This window comes from Cyanistes caeruleus, chromosome 1 (assembly GCF_971803275.1).
Source record: "Cyanistes caeruleus chromosome 1, bCyaCae1.hap1.1, whole genome shotgun sequence".
Classification (NCBI taxonomy): domain Eukaryota; kingdom Metazoa; phylum Chordata; class Aves; order Passeriformes; family Paridae; genus Cyanistes; species Cyanistes caeruleus.
Window position 1 is genome coordinate 109,950,060 of NC_141701.1, and position 12,905 is coordinate 109,962,964.

The following is a 12,905-nucleotide window of genomic DNA, read 5'->3' on the forward strand; positions in this document are numbered from 1 at the left end:
AAATTAAAAAATAAATAAAAAACCGTATAGGCTGCCCAGCGCAGAGCGGCACACGCACACACATGAAGCCCGCAGAGCTGTCAGAGACCACCGAGGATGAGAATTAGGATTAATTAGCCGCCCAGCAGCTCCAGCAACACGGAGGAGCAGCGCCGCCGCTTTCCCCTCGCCACCAGCGCCTCTGAGAGCCTCGTCCCGCCCGGGGAGGGGCGTTCGCTCCTAAAAATAAACCCTCACCCCAAGTAACCCCCCTTCCCCGCTCTGCCCGCACCCCGCATCCTCGGCGCCAGGCGGGAGACAGGGGAGCGGCGAAGGGAAGCGCTGCCTGCCCGAAGCGACGCCCGCCCGCAGCCCCCTCGGCCGCCCCGGCCCCGCCCGCACCGTAGCGCAGGCCGCGGGGCAGCGCGGGGGAGGCGGCCGCGGCGGCCTAGAGAGGGACAAGCGGCGGCTCCGGCACGGCCGCCGCCCGGCCCCACCGCCCGGCCGCGCCGCTCACCTCGGAGCGCCGGGGCGGCGCGGCCGCATCCCCGCTCCGCTCACTTCCGCGGGCAGAGGCGGCGGACGGGGCGGGGCGCCGCGGCGGAAGGGCGGGCGGAGCCCACACACGCCCGCTCCCCGCTGGCAGCCGCGCGGTGCCGAGCCCCGGTTCCCTCGCACGGCGGAGCGGCTTCACCCGCAGCGCCGGGCAGCTCCGCAGGCTGCGGAAGCCCAACCGCGCCGCGGTGGAATATAAACGCGTTTGAACGCCCGGCCCCTGCAGGGAGCCATGGAGGCGCCCGCCCGGTGCCCACCTGGCCCCCTGCCCGGGCAGCAGCCGCACGGTGCCGCGAGAAGGCGGATCCGGGAGCGGCGTTGAGCGGCCGGCGAGGGGAGCGAGCTGTGCTGAGGGGCCCGGCCCGCGCCCTCGGCCCCACCGGGCACGGCGCCAGCGCCGGGAGCCAAGGCCGGCCCTCCTGGCGTGGGAAAACAACCCCGTCATTCCCGCTGGCCTCAGAGCGCTGCTCTGCTGCCCTCCCATGAAAACCGGGGTCACGCACATGGGGTAGAATCAGAATTACCGAGGCTGGCAAAGACCTTTTCGATGATCCAGTCCAAGTGTGCACCCAGCACTACCTCTGAGACCCCTGAACGGTAACACTTGGTGCCAAGTCCAGACTCCTCTCGAGCACTTCAGAGATGGTGACTCCACCACCTCCCTTGGCAGCCTATTTGAACGCCCGATCGCCCTAAAAGTGAATTTTTCCTTTCTAATAATGAGAATCTCCCCAGTGGCATCTTAAGGCCTTCGGTAGTTCCTATTTGGGTTACAGAACATGCTGGCAACCCTGCTTGGTTTTGCGCCACCAAATTATCATATTGTTGTAAATGTTAGCAGAAAAAAAAAAAATCGACTCAGTACAAAATCTTAAAACACATCAGGTAACTACTTTTAAAGGTAGATTTTAGCTACCAATTATGGAACCACCAACCCTAATAACTAGCTGAATTCTGGAGGGAAAAAATGCTTTATCAACTCAATTATGTTCATTTAGACACCAAAGAAATATTATTTGAAATTATAGTTGCAATGCTGAGTTCTTCAGCTGGGGAAGTTTTTAAGTAAAAGTAACTTCCACTGAGATGATTAATTTTAATTTAAGGTCTGATGTGCACTACTAGTGAGAACAAAATACCTTTCAACTTTCAAGGTCAAAATCTAATGAAGATGTGCTAATTGTAGGCTTTACATCCCATTTCTAAAGGAGCTGTGACAACATGGTCTGAAAAAAGCACTTGCATTGACATCTCATGATTAATGATCTGTCACCTTGACTTTGTTTTTCTTAAGCAGCAGAAGAAACCAAACTCAGTCTTTGTCAGTTCATAAGCAGCATTTAACAGAACTGAATTTTAACATTTCAAATTAATCTCACAACCCATAATAGTGTGCCTCTTGAAGCTAAAGAGCATCCTTGCTTCTTTTGAAGCTTTTGATGATAACTTTGAGTATTAATGTAATATAGATTCGTCAATATATTTTGAGCAGTAGAGTTAGAAGTGTCACCCTAAAGTAAAGGCTCCAAATATTTATATTCAGAAAATTAAGGCGACGACAGGCAGGTTTAGTAGTTTGAGATTACCTGGCCTGTCCCATGTAGTTGCCATGTTACTTGAGTATCTCCATGGTTACTCCATGAAGTATCCCACTACAAGTAGCAGTGACTGTTCTCCAAGACAGTGCTTCTGTTAATTTATATGTAAGCATACTAAGAACCCTTTCAAGATACTCATGACACACCCACAGTTATAATGCCACAATTTCTACACAAAACCGATGCACCCAACAAGAAAAATATTTAGTTACTTTGTTAAAACAGGTAGGTCTTGCTTTCAATATCATATGCTATCATTAAATATTAAAAGCTTAGGTAAATATTTTATGGAAGAAAAAAACAAAGCCTGTAGATCCTAATACTGTTTACATCCAGAAGATGTTTGGACTTCTTTACATTGTGAAAAGTTCTGGGGAGAAGAGCGAGAGGTCCTGAACATTACTGAGATTGTTCACAAACGAGACCTAAATATGTGTGACAAAGTCTGCATACTGAGAAGCTTTCTGTGTTCAGGTATCTCATAAGAAGTCAAAAGCAAGTCATACTCTATAGCAACAACTGAAAAAGTTTCATCTTTGAGGCTTAATCTCTTTCACATTATGTACATCTGCCATTATTACAGCCTGTGATGCTGCCAGACAGCTGGGAAGTGCCTCTTCAGCATTATACAAGGACTATATCCATCCTTGAAAATTATAGTACAGTTTCTGCCATATTCCACACCTGCAAACAGTGGCTGTTTAATAAAAAATGCTCAAAGTATTTTGTTTACAACTGCTGCTAAATGTTGTTTCTTAAAAAATCCCATCCTTAATGTGAGCTTGATACACAAGAGTATAAGGACAGCCTTAATATCTTCAGGAAGCCTCATTAAAGTGTGTGGCAAAGGCATTATTTGGCAAACTACAGCACATTATTAAAATATGATTGTAGAGATAAGTCTGAAATTAAAACAAGGCTTTGCTTACGGTAACCTGTCATAGCCAGTTGCACTCACAAATTACAATAATATTTGTTTTACTTCTTCTAATCTTGAAAAAAAATCTTGCAGTGAAATGCTCCTCTGAATTTCCAGTGAGCAAACATGTCTAGCCCAAACAGAAGAATTCCAATGAAAATACATATACAAACTAGAAAAACATACACAAACAGTCTTTAACTGACACAGTTAGAATCTCTTTTTTAAAAAAGCAGTACTTGAAATGATATGCAACACTGATGAGTTTGGGGGAAAAAAAGACTGAACACTGGTGATTGTTAGCATTTTTTCTCTCTAGTTCACAGTCCTGAAAATACTTCATAAAAGCAAGCAAACCTTCTGGAAATAGGTTTACACTCAGGAGAGCAGAGTTTCATGAGTGTTCAATGGTAAATTAAGCAGCCTCCTGCCCCAGGCATTCTCCTTCTCTTGCTGTGTTACCAGGTTTTAATGCCACACAGCACTACCTTGGTATTCTGCATCAATAAAACAGAGTTCCTGCCACCCAACCACCACCACCTCTTCCCCAGTTTTTAGCTGCCTTTATATTTCTTCAGAAGAATTAAAGGCCTCTGGAAAGCTTGGAAAAATTAAAAAGTAGAAAATTCATTACAGTCCAGGAAGTACCATCAATCAGTTGGAAGCAAAAAAGGGAGAATTTACTCTAATGGCATTAAACAGATAGGCCTTAACCTGCAGCTTGTTTATAGGGAAGCTGAACTTGGTTTGCTTTAGTCTCAATCAATTCAGCTTCATCTCAATGTCTCCCATGTACTACAGCACTACCAAAAGCAGTAAAATGTATTTTAAACATAACAAGGATACCTTAACTGCATGGTTCACAGATTAGAGATTTATTACACAGAATTCTGTTGAAGTCACTTGTCAGACCACAACAGCACTTGAAATACTTGTTGCTCTGAAGTGAGTTTACAGATTATTTTAAAGTATTATTTTATAGTGTCCTTCTCAAGATGAATTTGCTTAAAGCCTGTCAATGTTGAGTCATGCTACTGAAATCTGTTACAAATTCTGTTAATCTCATAAGAATTTATTTATACATTACAACAAGAGGTATTTTCCTGAGCCATATCATTGATAATATTTTAATCTGGACAAAGCTTTCTATAGCAGTTCAGTTTGGGTCCAAAAGGGTTAATATATGATCCTTCTGTCAAAACAGGCTTCTCCACTACTTGCTTGCTTTGCTTTAGGTGTAACTTAAACAGCCCTCAATACACTGAGAATAAATTTGCTTTCATAGAATAAAAAAAACTGGTTTCTAGTAAGACAAACTAATTTGATTTAATCACAATTTTTGTTGTCTTTCATCTGGAAGTCAAAAACTCACTGTGCTTTTACAGTCCTCTATAGGGTTCTTGTATGACTGGAGTCAGGACAGGGGAGGGATGATACTGGAGCTTTTCATTTAGATGCTTTAAATGGCAAGTCATTTGTAAAGCCTGTGTTGCAAATTTCATCTCCACATCCTTTCCATCCATGCTGTTCAACTGATAGCAGATTGAAGCAATCACCTCATCTCCAAATTGAATTCTCCTGAGAAAAACCCAAGGCAAGACCACCTAAAGTTCAAATGTTTTTGTGTGTGTGTGTGTGTGTATGTAAAATCAGTTCAAGTTTAAAAGAAGAAAAATGGTACAGTTTTCCCAGAGGAAATAAGTGCTCATTAAATTTTATAATTCTGAGCATCTTAAGATGTATGAAACATAACTACATTTTCAAATTACCTTAGCTCAGCCCTGTCTTGACACTGTGCAATTATGCTAATTAAGGAACTTTGGTTTATGGGAGTCTTAAATTACATTTCGCTGATTTTTAAAACACTTGAATTTAACCATGTCATCCCATCCCTAGGCAGCATCACTACCAATATTGTACATTCAGAGAAGGGGTGCAGCACTACAGCAATTAAAGTTGACATAAAATCAGGCTTCTGTGACTGCCCTTCTGCTGATTCTGCGCTGGCCTTGACATTCTCCATTCTTGATAACCCAGCTCAGGAGGAGTGGTTTGCCAAGAAGAAAGCCCACTTCAAGAAAGGCTCTACTGCTGAACTCCCAGAACTAGTGGAGTAAGGCAGTGTAGAGCAGTGCCAGGACTAAAACCTTTAATCATTTTGAACTGTTGTGAATGTATACTCAGAGCATTCAAGAAAATCAGGTTTGATCTATCCTTCAGGGAGAGACAAAGTTAATTCATTTTCTGACCATAGCACTCATCTCCTTATCTCAAACCTGCATTTCATCTTCCATACTTTTCTTCTTTAATACCTTCCATCTCATGCACATATTCAATACTCATCTGCTATTTTCTTCCTTCAGCTGCACTATTTTGAAATAGTTAAAAATATTAATTGCACATTTCCCAGAGAGGTTTCCCTTCCCTTTATTTAGGACTCGCAGAGCTCTTCAGCTGCTTCTGTTTTCACCTCAGTGGCTGTTTTCAAACCTAACTACTCCAGTAAAAGTTTCACTGCTAATGTGGAAGCTCTCACGAGCGCCTCTATCCCATCTACTGGAGGCTTCACATTTCCAGAGACATTTTGTGAAGTAAAGATCTAGTTTCACATTGACTGTAAAAGACAGCCAAAAACCATGTGCTCTATAATTGGAATATGCTGTGAAGCAAGTTACTATTGGGAGTCTTGGCTGAGGCAAGCAAAATGCCGTGCTAGGATGTCTGCTACAGGACAAAGACTGCACTCCTCTGCATTGCCAGCTGCAGCTACCATCATGTTGTGGCCTGAATACAGCAGAAGGTGGAAAACTCTTCCCTAGTAAAGGTTTATGTCTTTCTGAAGGATTACTGCAATTTATTACATGGCAAAGAAGGCACCCCATTTACTTGTAAATTATTTCTGTTACATTATAGCAAGCTGTCTGTGGTGGAGAATAAAGACATTTCAGCAATGAAACTATAAACAGCTAAAAAAACCAGCAATAGCAAAGTACTTTCATTTGAATTGATTCAAGGTTAATGTGCCAAGAATTTCAGGAATGCTGCATATATTACAGACAAGTAAGCTTGCCAAGACTCTTGGAAATTGTTCTTCAAGACTATGGGTGAGAGTAAAAAAGGGCAAAGGTGATACTCAGTGAGGAGCTGGCAGTTAATAAACAGATGTTTACATAGTTATACAATTTCAGCTCCTGGCAAGAATATGATGATTTGTTTGATAACACACTTAAGCATAATATGTTGGGCTATGAAATTTTATTCAGACTCAGAGCCAAAAAATGTTATCAAGTGAAAGCATGTGACAGCTTTTCGGGTTGGGAGGAATTCATTACAAACTTTTGTTTTACAGGAGAGTCTATATACTTTTTTATTTTTAGTATTACTACAACTTTCATGTAAATGGCGTCAAATATACAGAGAATTTTTTCCTCCCTTATGTCTTAAAAGGAGTGGTCTGAGGTCACATTTTTAAAGCTGGTAAAGGTTATTGATAAAAGCAATTAATGTAGCATGCTTCTATTGCAACTATGTTCTCTGTCATAAAGACCCTTAACTTTAAGATAGGTCCAAATGGTGAAATCAGAGTCTAAATCTATATTCAGATGCTTTCTTAGTCAAAGTTAACAATAAGGCTGCAGGGGGGAGGAATAAAAACTGTGCACACAGGTTATGTAACATTTAGAAACTTAGTAAAGTACACTTAGAGAAAATACCCAAATTTAACAAGGTTGTTGTGACCTCATTCCCTATCTAACTGCACAAGCTTGTGCTAGGACAAAGTGGAGGTGGGAGCAAGTGCTCAAGAGTATTTCCATACCACTGCTAATGAATATCAAACTTCAGCGCAAGGGAATTAAAAAACAAACACACATTTCAAAGGAGGCTCCTGTCATTCTTGAAAATAGGTGCTAAAATATTACCCAGCAACATCACCATCTTTAGTAGACTGACTCTAAATAATAGATCACATATTCAGTTCATGCATCACCAGAGGTTGGATACAGCCCCAGCTGAAAGTGACAGGAATGGCTATGGGAGGGACAAACCCCACAGCTGTATCATATGAATTGGGAAAGTATATTCTAGCAGCCTGTCGCAACGGGAAGGTTAAAAGAGCCCTGAGGTGCCCCTCTGTCTCCCAGTAATTCAGCAGCTAATGTCAGCTGCATTCTGTGCATCTGCAACAAGCCAAGAAGCACCAGAGGAGGATTTAATTTAAAAAGAGTTGAAACTCGTATCGTAGGCCCTCCTCCCCACCATCTGGCTAGTGGGGACATTCAGTACAATTCAGCATGACAACTGCCTTTTCAGAAGGAAGGGAAAAAAAACATTTCTTATTCAGGAAAAAAATTAGGCAGTTCCCATTCCATCTTTGAGGGCCTCCAGCCTAATCCATATCTGTTGAGGAGTTCTGAGGATAAAACTCTATTTATAGAGTAGAGAAACTGGTAGTGATAAATCAGCAAAAATCTTGTTTCCTATTTGAAGTTCAGCTTAAAGTAAATTTTAACTCTGAATTTCCCATATACAATTTAAAACTTGACCCGAATATTTAGATATCTAATGAGAGGCATGTTTTTTATCCTACTTCTTTCATATGTCATATAATAAATTTAAGGTCAGAGGATTATCTTAGGTTGTATTAAGATACTGTTATGAGAACATACCTATCACATTGCATCAAATATATGGTACATTTTATATTTATATGATTACTATTATATCTATGATTTACTGAATCATATATCTGCTAATCATTCGTTTATTATTATTTATACCAAATAATAAATCTATCCAGCCATATATCTATGACTTATTAATTATGCAGAAATAAAAAGATACTAAGATGTAAACATTTCTGATTCATCAGTCATTCAAGTGTGGAAAATCATCCATCCAGAGAAAAAACCAAAACAATCACTGGAAGCCTCTGACATTGTAGTAGTAACATGGATTAATCAGAAATCACTTACGTGTGTATGCATTGAGAACCAAAATCTTGATTTTGCTTCCCTTGGAGTTGGAAAACAGGACTCCTGGAGTATTTTCTTCATTAGACACAGATTTCATGAGCCAGGTGCTTTTAAGAATTCATCTTTCATGTCTCCCACAGTTTTCACCCCAAATTATTTTCCCTTTTTGAAAACTTGATCTTTGTCTGTTTACAGCCTCACATCTTCAACATTTATGTACAGTGATGCTGTTTTTCACTTCCAGGGACAGATAATAGAGAATGTAGAATAAACTAACCTTGGTGTTGCAATATTTCCTGTTTATAAAGTCTGTTTTATCCAAAACCTCACTTCAATATCTAAAGAGAGAGAGCTAGGTTTGAATAAATTAAGCTTTGCATCAATTCAGCTGTTACATCCTACAAAGCGTAATCAAGATACTGCTCCTAGGGTCAAAGCATAAAGAGTACAGAACTGTAGCAGAGAAGCTGAAAATTGTGAGAAAAAATAAAGTCCATTTTCAGACTTGCCAAGACCTCTAAAACAGCATTTCCTTTTGCAGTTTGTAGCAAAAGGAATACTACCAACCCCCAGGCCACCTAAAGAGGTACATCTACACTGAAGAAAAAAGGCAAGTGACTTCATTGTTGCAATCCTGCACACAATGGCTTCTGAGCCCAATGGGAACTTCTTAGCAAATATTTTCTGATGAGTTTCAGATTTATTGCAGGTATGCAAGCTTCACAATCACTTCTCTTTAAGCAGAACTCTTTTCTCTCTTTTTTTGATATATTTAAATGATTTTGAAGTAGCTCAGTCAGTGGTGACAGTAATTCCAAGCAACCTTTTAAAATAGCTGTGGCATGACATCCTGTCCTTCCATGTGAAATTAGCCCTGCCCAAACACAAAGCCTTTTGCAGCACTGTAACTGAAGGAGCAGCTACATGAAATTTGGTCAGGTTTAAAAGTTTCCAGCTGCAATAAGATGGTTGCAATTTTTTTTTTATTTTTAATTTTAGCTCTCAGGGAAATGCCATGTGTTACTATGAAAGACAACCACTATTACTAAGATTGCTTTTACTAATTCAGGTTTCCTGCTTTGTCGTCAGCTATAGGCTGTAGCTGCTCATAACAAACTTCCTGTGGATGCAAAGCAAATACCATAAAGAGGCTTGACATGGCATGAATGCCAGAGGAAGGTTACAACCCAAAGCTTGATGCCTGTAACACTGCCTGTTTAAGCTTTTGTAGTTCCTGGGCTTTAATATTGTATTGTTTGATATTACAAGCTGGTTTGTGGAACGGCACCATTATATTAAAGAAGTTTGCCTATGCTGAAAAAAGCTTCTAATCCTTTTAGTTGAATAGAAAATCTGGAAAGCATGAACCTCAAAACTTGAATAGAAAGGCCAAATGAAATTTCTCTGAAAAGAAATCAGAATTTGAAAGGGTAATTCATTTTTGTAATGGTTGCGATTGATGATCCTGGAATTTCTAACTCTCAAAAGCATTTTCACCTAGCCCTTTTTAATGCCTCTTGAGCAGTTTCTGCTCTGATTATTTTTAAAATATGGTTAAAAAGTAGCTCTGCTATATTTCTGTCTGATTTCCTGGGGAGAAACGTAAATAAATATATGTGTTACTGACTACCCCTTAACTGTAGCACAGGTTTGGTACATCTAAGAAGTTAATTTGACAGGGCAGAGCTGAGGAAATTCAATTAAGAAAACAGGAACCAAGCATCTGTTTTTGACTGTCTCAGAACTTGAAATGCTCCCTAAGCTTTGTTGGGTTTCTTGTCTTTCCATGACATTAGAAATGCTAACATGAAGGCTCCAAAAATTAAATCTAATCCATCTGTATCTGGCAGACATATTCTTATATGAAAAAGAGAGGAAACAGTGGGATAAGACAGATTTTTTTTTAGTTACAAATAATCTGTTTCATTTGTAATCAAATAAAGCTTCAGTAATTGAATATATCTTAGTTTTCAAATTTTTTCTCTTGGTTTTCAATCTTTCACATACTTGTGTTTACATGCACTGTTCTACCAGATATTTAAATAAAGCTGTAAAAGTTGAGCTTAAGGATTAAAGAGAGAATAGGCTTTCTACTGCACAGCCTATTCTGTTAAGGTTTTTCATTTCACTAGATTTGAGAAGTGGCAGTCAGCCTGCCCCACTCCCCTCCCTTCCCAAGCAACAGCTGTCAGCAGCAACCATTCAGTCTTGATACTGGCTCAACTGAAAAGCTGTTAAAACACAGCATGGTTTGGGTTAGAAGGGACCTTAACATCATCAAGTTCCAACCTTCCTGCCATGAGTAGGGACACCTTTCACCAGGGCAGGTTGCTCAGAGCTCCATCCAACCTTGCCATATCTGAATGATATGATATGTGTGTCACAGAAAGTGCCTAAATGAAAAAGTATTTCAGGAAATGTACTACAATCCTATTTAAAACATCAGTGGTATAAGATTTCTTCAGAAGATCATCTCAGACTTAGAGACCAAAAATAAATAAGCTTTGACCATTTAGATTAATATTTTTTCAACATATTAAAATAAGAATTTGAATAAACCATTAGGAAAGAGCTGCCACAGTCCATCAGCAGCTAGATAAATTCAATGATTTGTATTTGGAAAACAGCTCATTTTTGTTTTTGTGAAAAGCAGAATCTCAGTGCCTTATGATTAGGATCCTTGCTTAGCCTACTGATTTCTTCAAGTGGCTTGTATTAGTTGCTGGTTTCTTATGGCAACACCAAGACCTGCTCATCTTAAAATGTGTCTTCATAGATAGACATAGCATATGCTTGAAAATTTGTCTGGTTGTGTCTGACACAAAGCAGTGGAGAGCTTATGATTGAAGTATAAGATGGTGATTCAATGAAGATGTTTATCTGAAGAGGCAAAACATTCAAGCTTTGATGCCACTGATCATAATTCAAGCAGAAAATCTGCTTTGGGTAAAAAAATGAAGAATCTACACATCATTGGAAAACTTCATATAGTCCTGACAGGAATTTCTATATGACTACAGGAGAAAGTCTAGCACAAAGCCAAATTGGACCAAATGGGGATTTGTTCTGATGCAGTCTCTCAAATATTGATCTGAGCTTAGGAGAAGCTAATGTGACAAAGAAGATACCTGAGATACCCATCTTTATCAGAAGATTTAGAGTTTTCCAAACAAATTTGTGAACTGCAAGGAACAGTTAGATCATAGTAATTGTTCTGACACAATGGATTTAAATATAAAATATTAAACAACATAATATCCATCAGCCCCAGAGAGTCAGCCCTGGAGTATTTTCCATTCTGGAGATTACCACATCCCAGGGATACACAGCACTCAGAGCTTTTTGTGCTTCAGAACACAAATAAGAGAAATGAGGGAAAATGTTTCATTAGAAAAATTAGTCAAGCCTCTGTTTAACCACAAAAGTCAGAGTGCCTTAGTCATCCAAAGCAAGCAGCAGTTTTAAAGTGTCTTCTCAAATTTAACATATACATTCATTTTTACATACCAAAAAGTAAAAATACCACTGTTGTTAAATAAAATTAACCAGATATGTTAATAAAGCCATTACAATGAACTTTTCATTAATAGCTATACAGATTTCTTAGCTGTCCTAGTAGAGAAGTACTATGTCATTTGTAATACCCATGAATTTCATAGAGAACTTGCACTGTAAACCTGAGGCACCTACACCAAATGTATCTTTAGATACAGGAATCTTTAGAAAAGCAAAACAAAGCCAGAGTGCCTCTCTCTTTTCTTCCTTTTTTTTTTTTTTCTTTTGGTAAGCCAGCAGTAGCACTTGGACTATCATAGCCATAATAAAAGCATTATCAGTGTTACAACACTAGCAACCACAGATGCCATCTCTCCTGAGAGATATATTTCTCCACACTAAGAGACAGCATCACTTCCAGCTAGAGGTTAACCTGTGTGGAATGGGAGGTATTGTTCATCTCAGAGCAGAGATCAAGTGCCAGCTATTTCAGCAAAAGCTGCCAGATCTTTTAATGGATAAAGTCATGTCCTGCTCAGACCCTTTAGCTGCATCCTCAGCATCTCTTCTCCAGGCTAACTAACTAGATGTCTGAAGTCTTTTCCCCTTGGAAGAGCCGATTCTTGCAGAAGTCTTAGGTTGTCACATGAAATGCGTACTTTAAAATGCCTGTAGTCCTGTAATTTCAGGAACTGTGTGTCAAATATATGTCAGATTCAGCTACATTAGTTTCTTGGCATATAACAGCTACATTTACAGGCAATCTTAAACAGCACCAGTTTCATTCAACTAATGTAGATTTTAAAGTTGTAAGGAATTATTTATTTCAGTCTACTGTATGTGTAACAGAGAACTTCCACCTGTAAATTATGTACAAGAACTATAACATCTATTTCATCTGTATAAAGTCTTTTATAAGCATTCCCAATCACAGTTTCAGAGTATGGGCTGGCAACCCAAAAAGTTATTCCAAACGTTAAATACAGATTGAAAGGTGGCACCTTATATCCTATTTGCATGCAGCCTGTGAGCTTTTTTCTCCTTGATTAAAGACCCATCCTTTGTGAGCACTGTCTTCCTCAAAGATAGTGTTAAATCCTCAGTTACTTTGAGATAAGACCTTGACTTGAACAGAATTGCCATTTTTGAGGAAAACTAAAGATAAGGCAAAAGAACAATGCCCCTAACAAGCAAGCGTCTGATAAGCTCTGTTAGGAGAACATCCTCACAAGAGGATTTGTACTTACTGTTCCTACTCAGACCTTAGAAAGACCTACAAATCCTGCCCATCACAGTTAAAACAGAGATTCAAAGGAAAGACAGCTTAATGCCACTCGACATAGATGCTATTATCCAATTTGACTCTCAATTCAGTCACTGTCTCTT

The 12,905-nt window shown here is 39.8% G+C and overlaps 1 protein-coding gene across 35 annotated transcripts in view; it reads right to left on the reverse strand.

Annotated features, from left to right (window-relative positions):
• Window positions 1–12,905, reverse strand: part of ATP2C1 (ATPase secretory pathway Ca2+ transporting 1) — a 97,031-nt gene that overhangs the window by 50,226 nt on the left and 33,900 nt on the right. For 3 of the 35 annotated variants that reach the window (XR_015275980.1, XM_086849651.1, XM_086849687.1), the window contains exon 1: window positions 792–1,005. The exons of 11 other annotated variants lie outside the window; for them this stretch is intronic. The gene's annotated coding sequence lies outside the window, so the exon portion shown is untranslated. Of the gene's footprint in view, window positions 1–58; window positions 1,006–12,905 lie in introns of those variants that run through there. 21 more of the 35 variants (XM_086849550.1, XM_086849573.1, XM_086849640.1 and 18 more) reach the window with 19 other exon arrangements.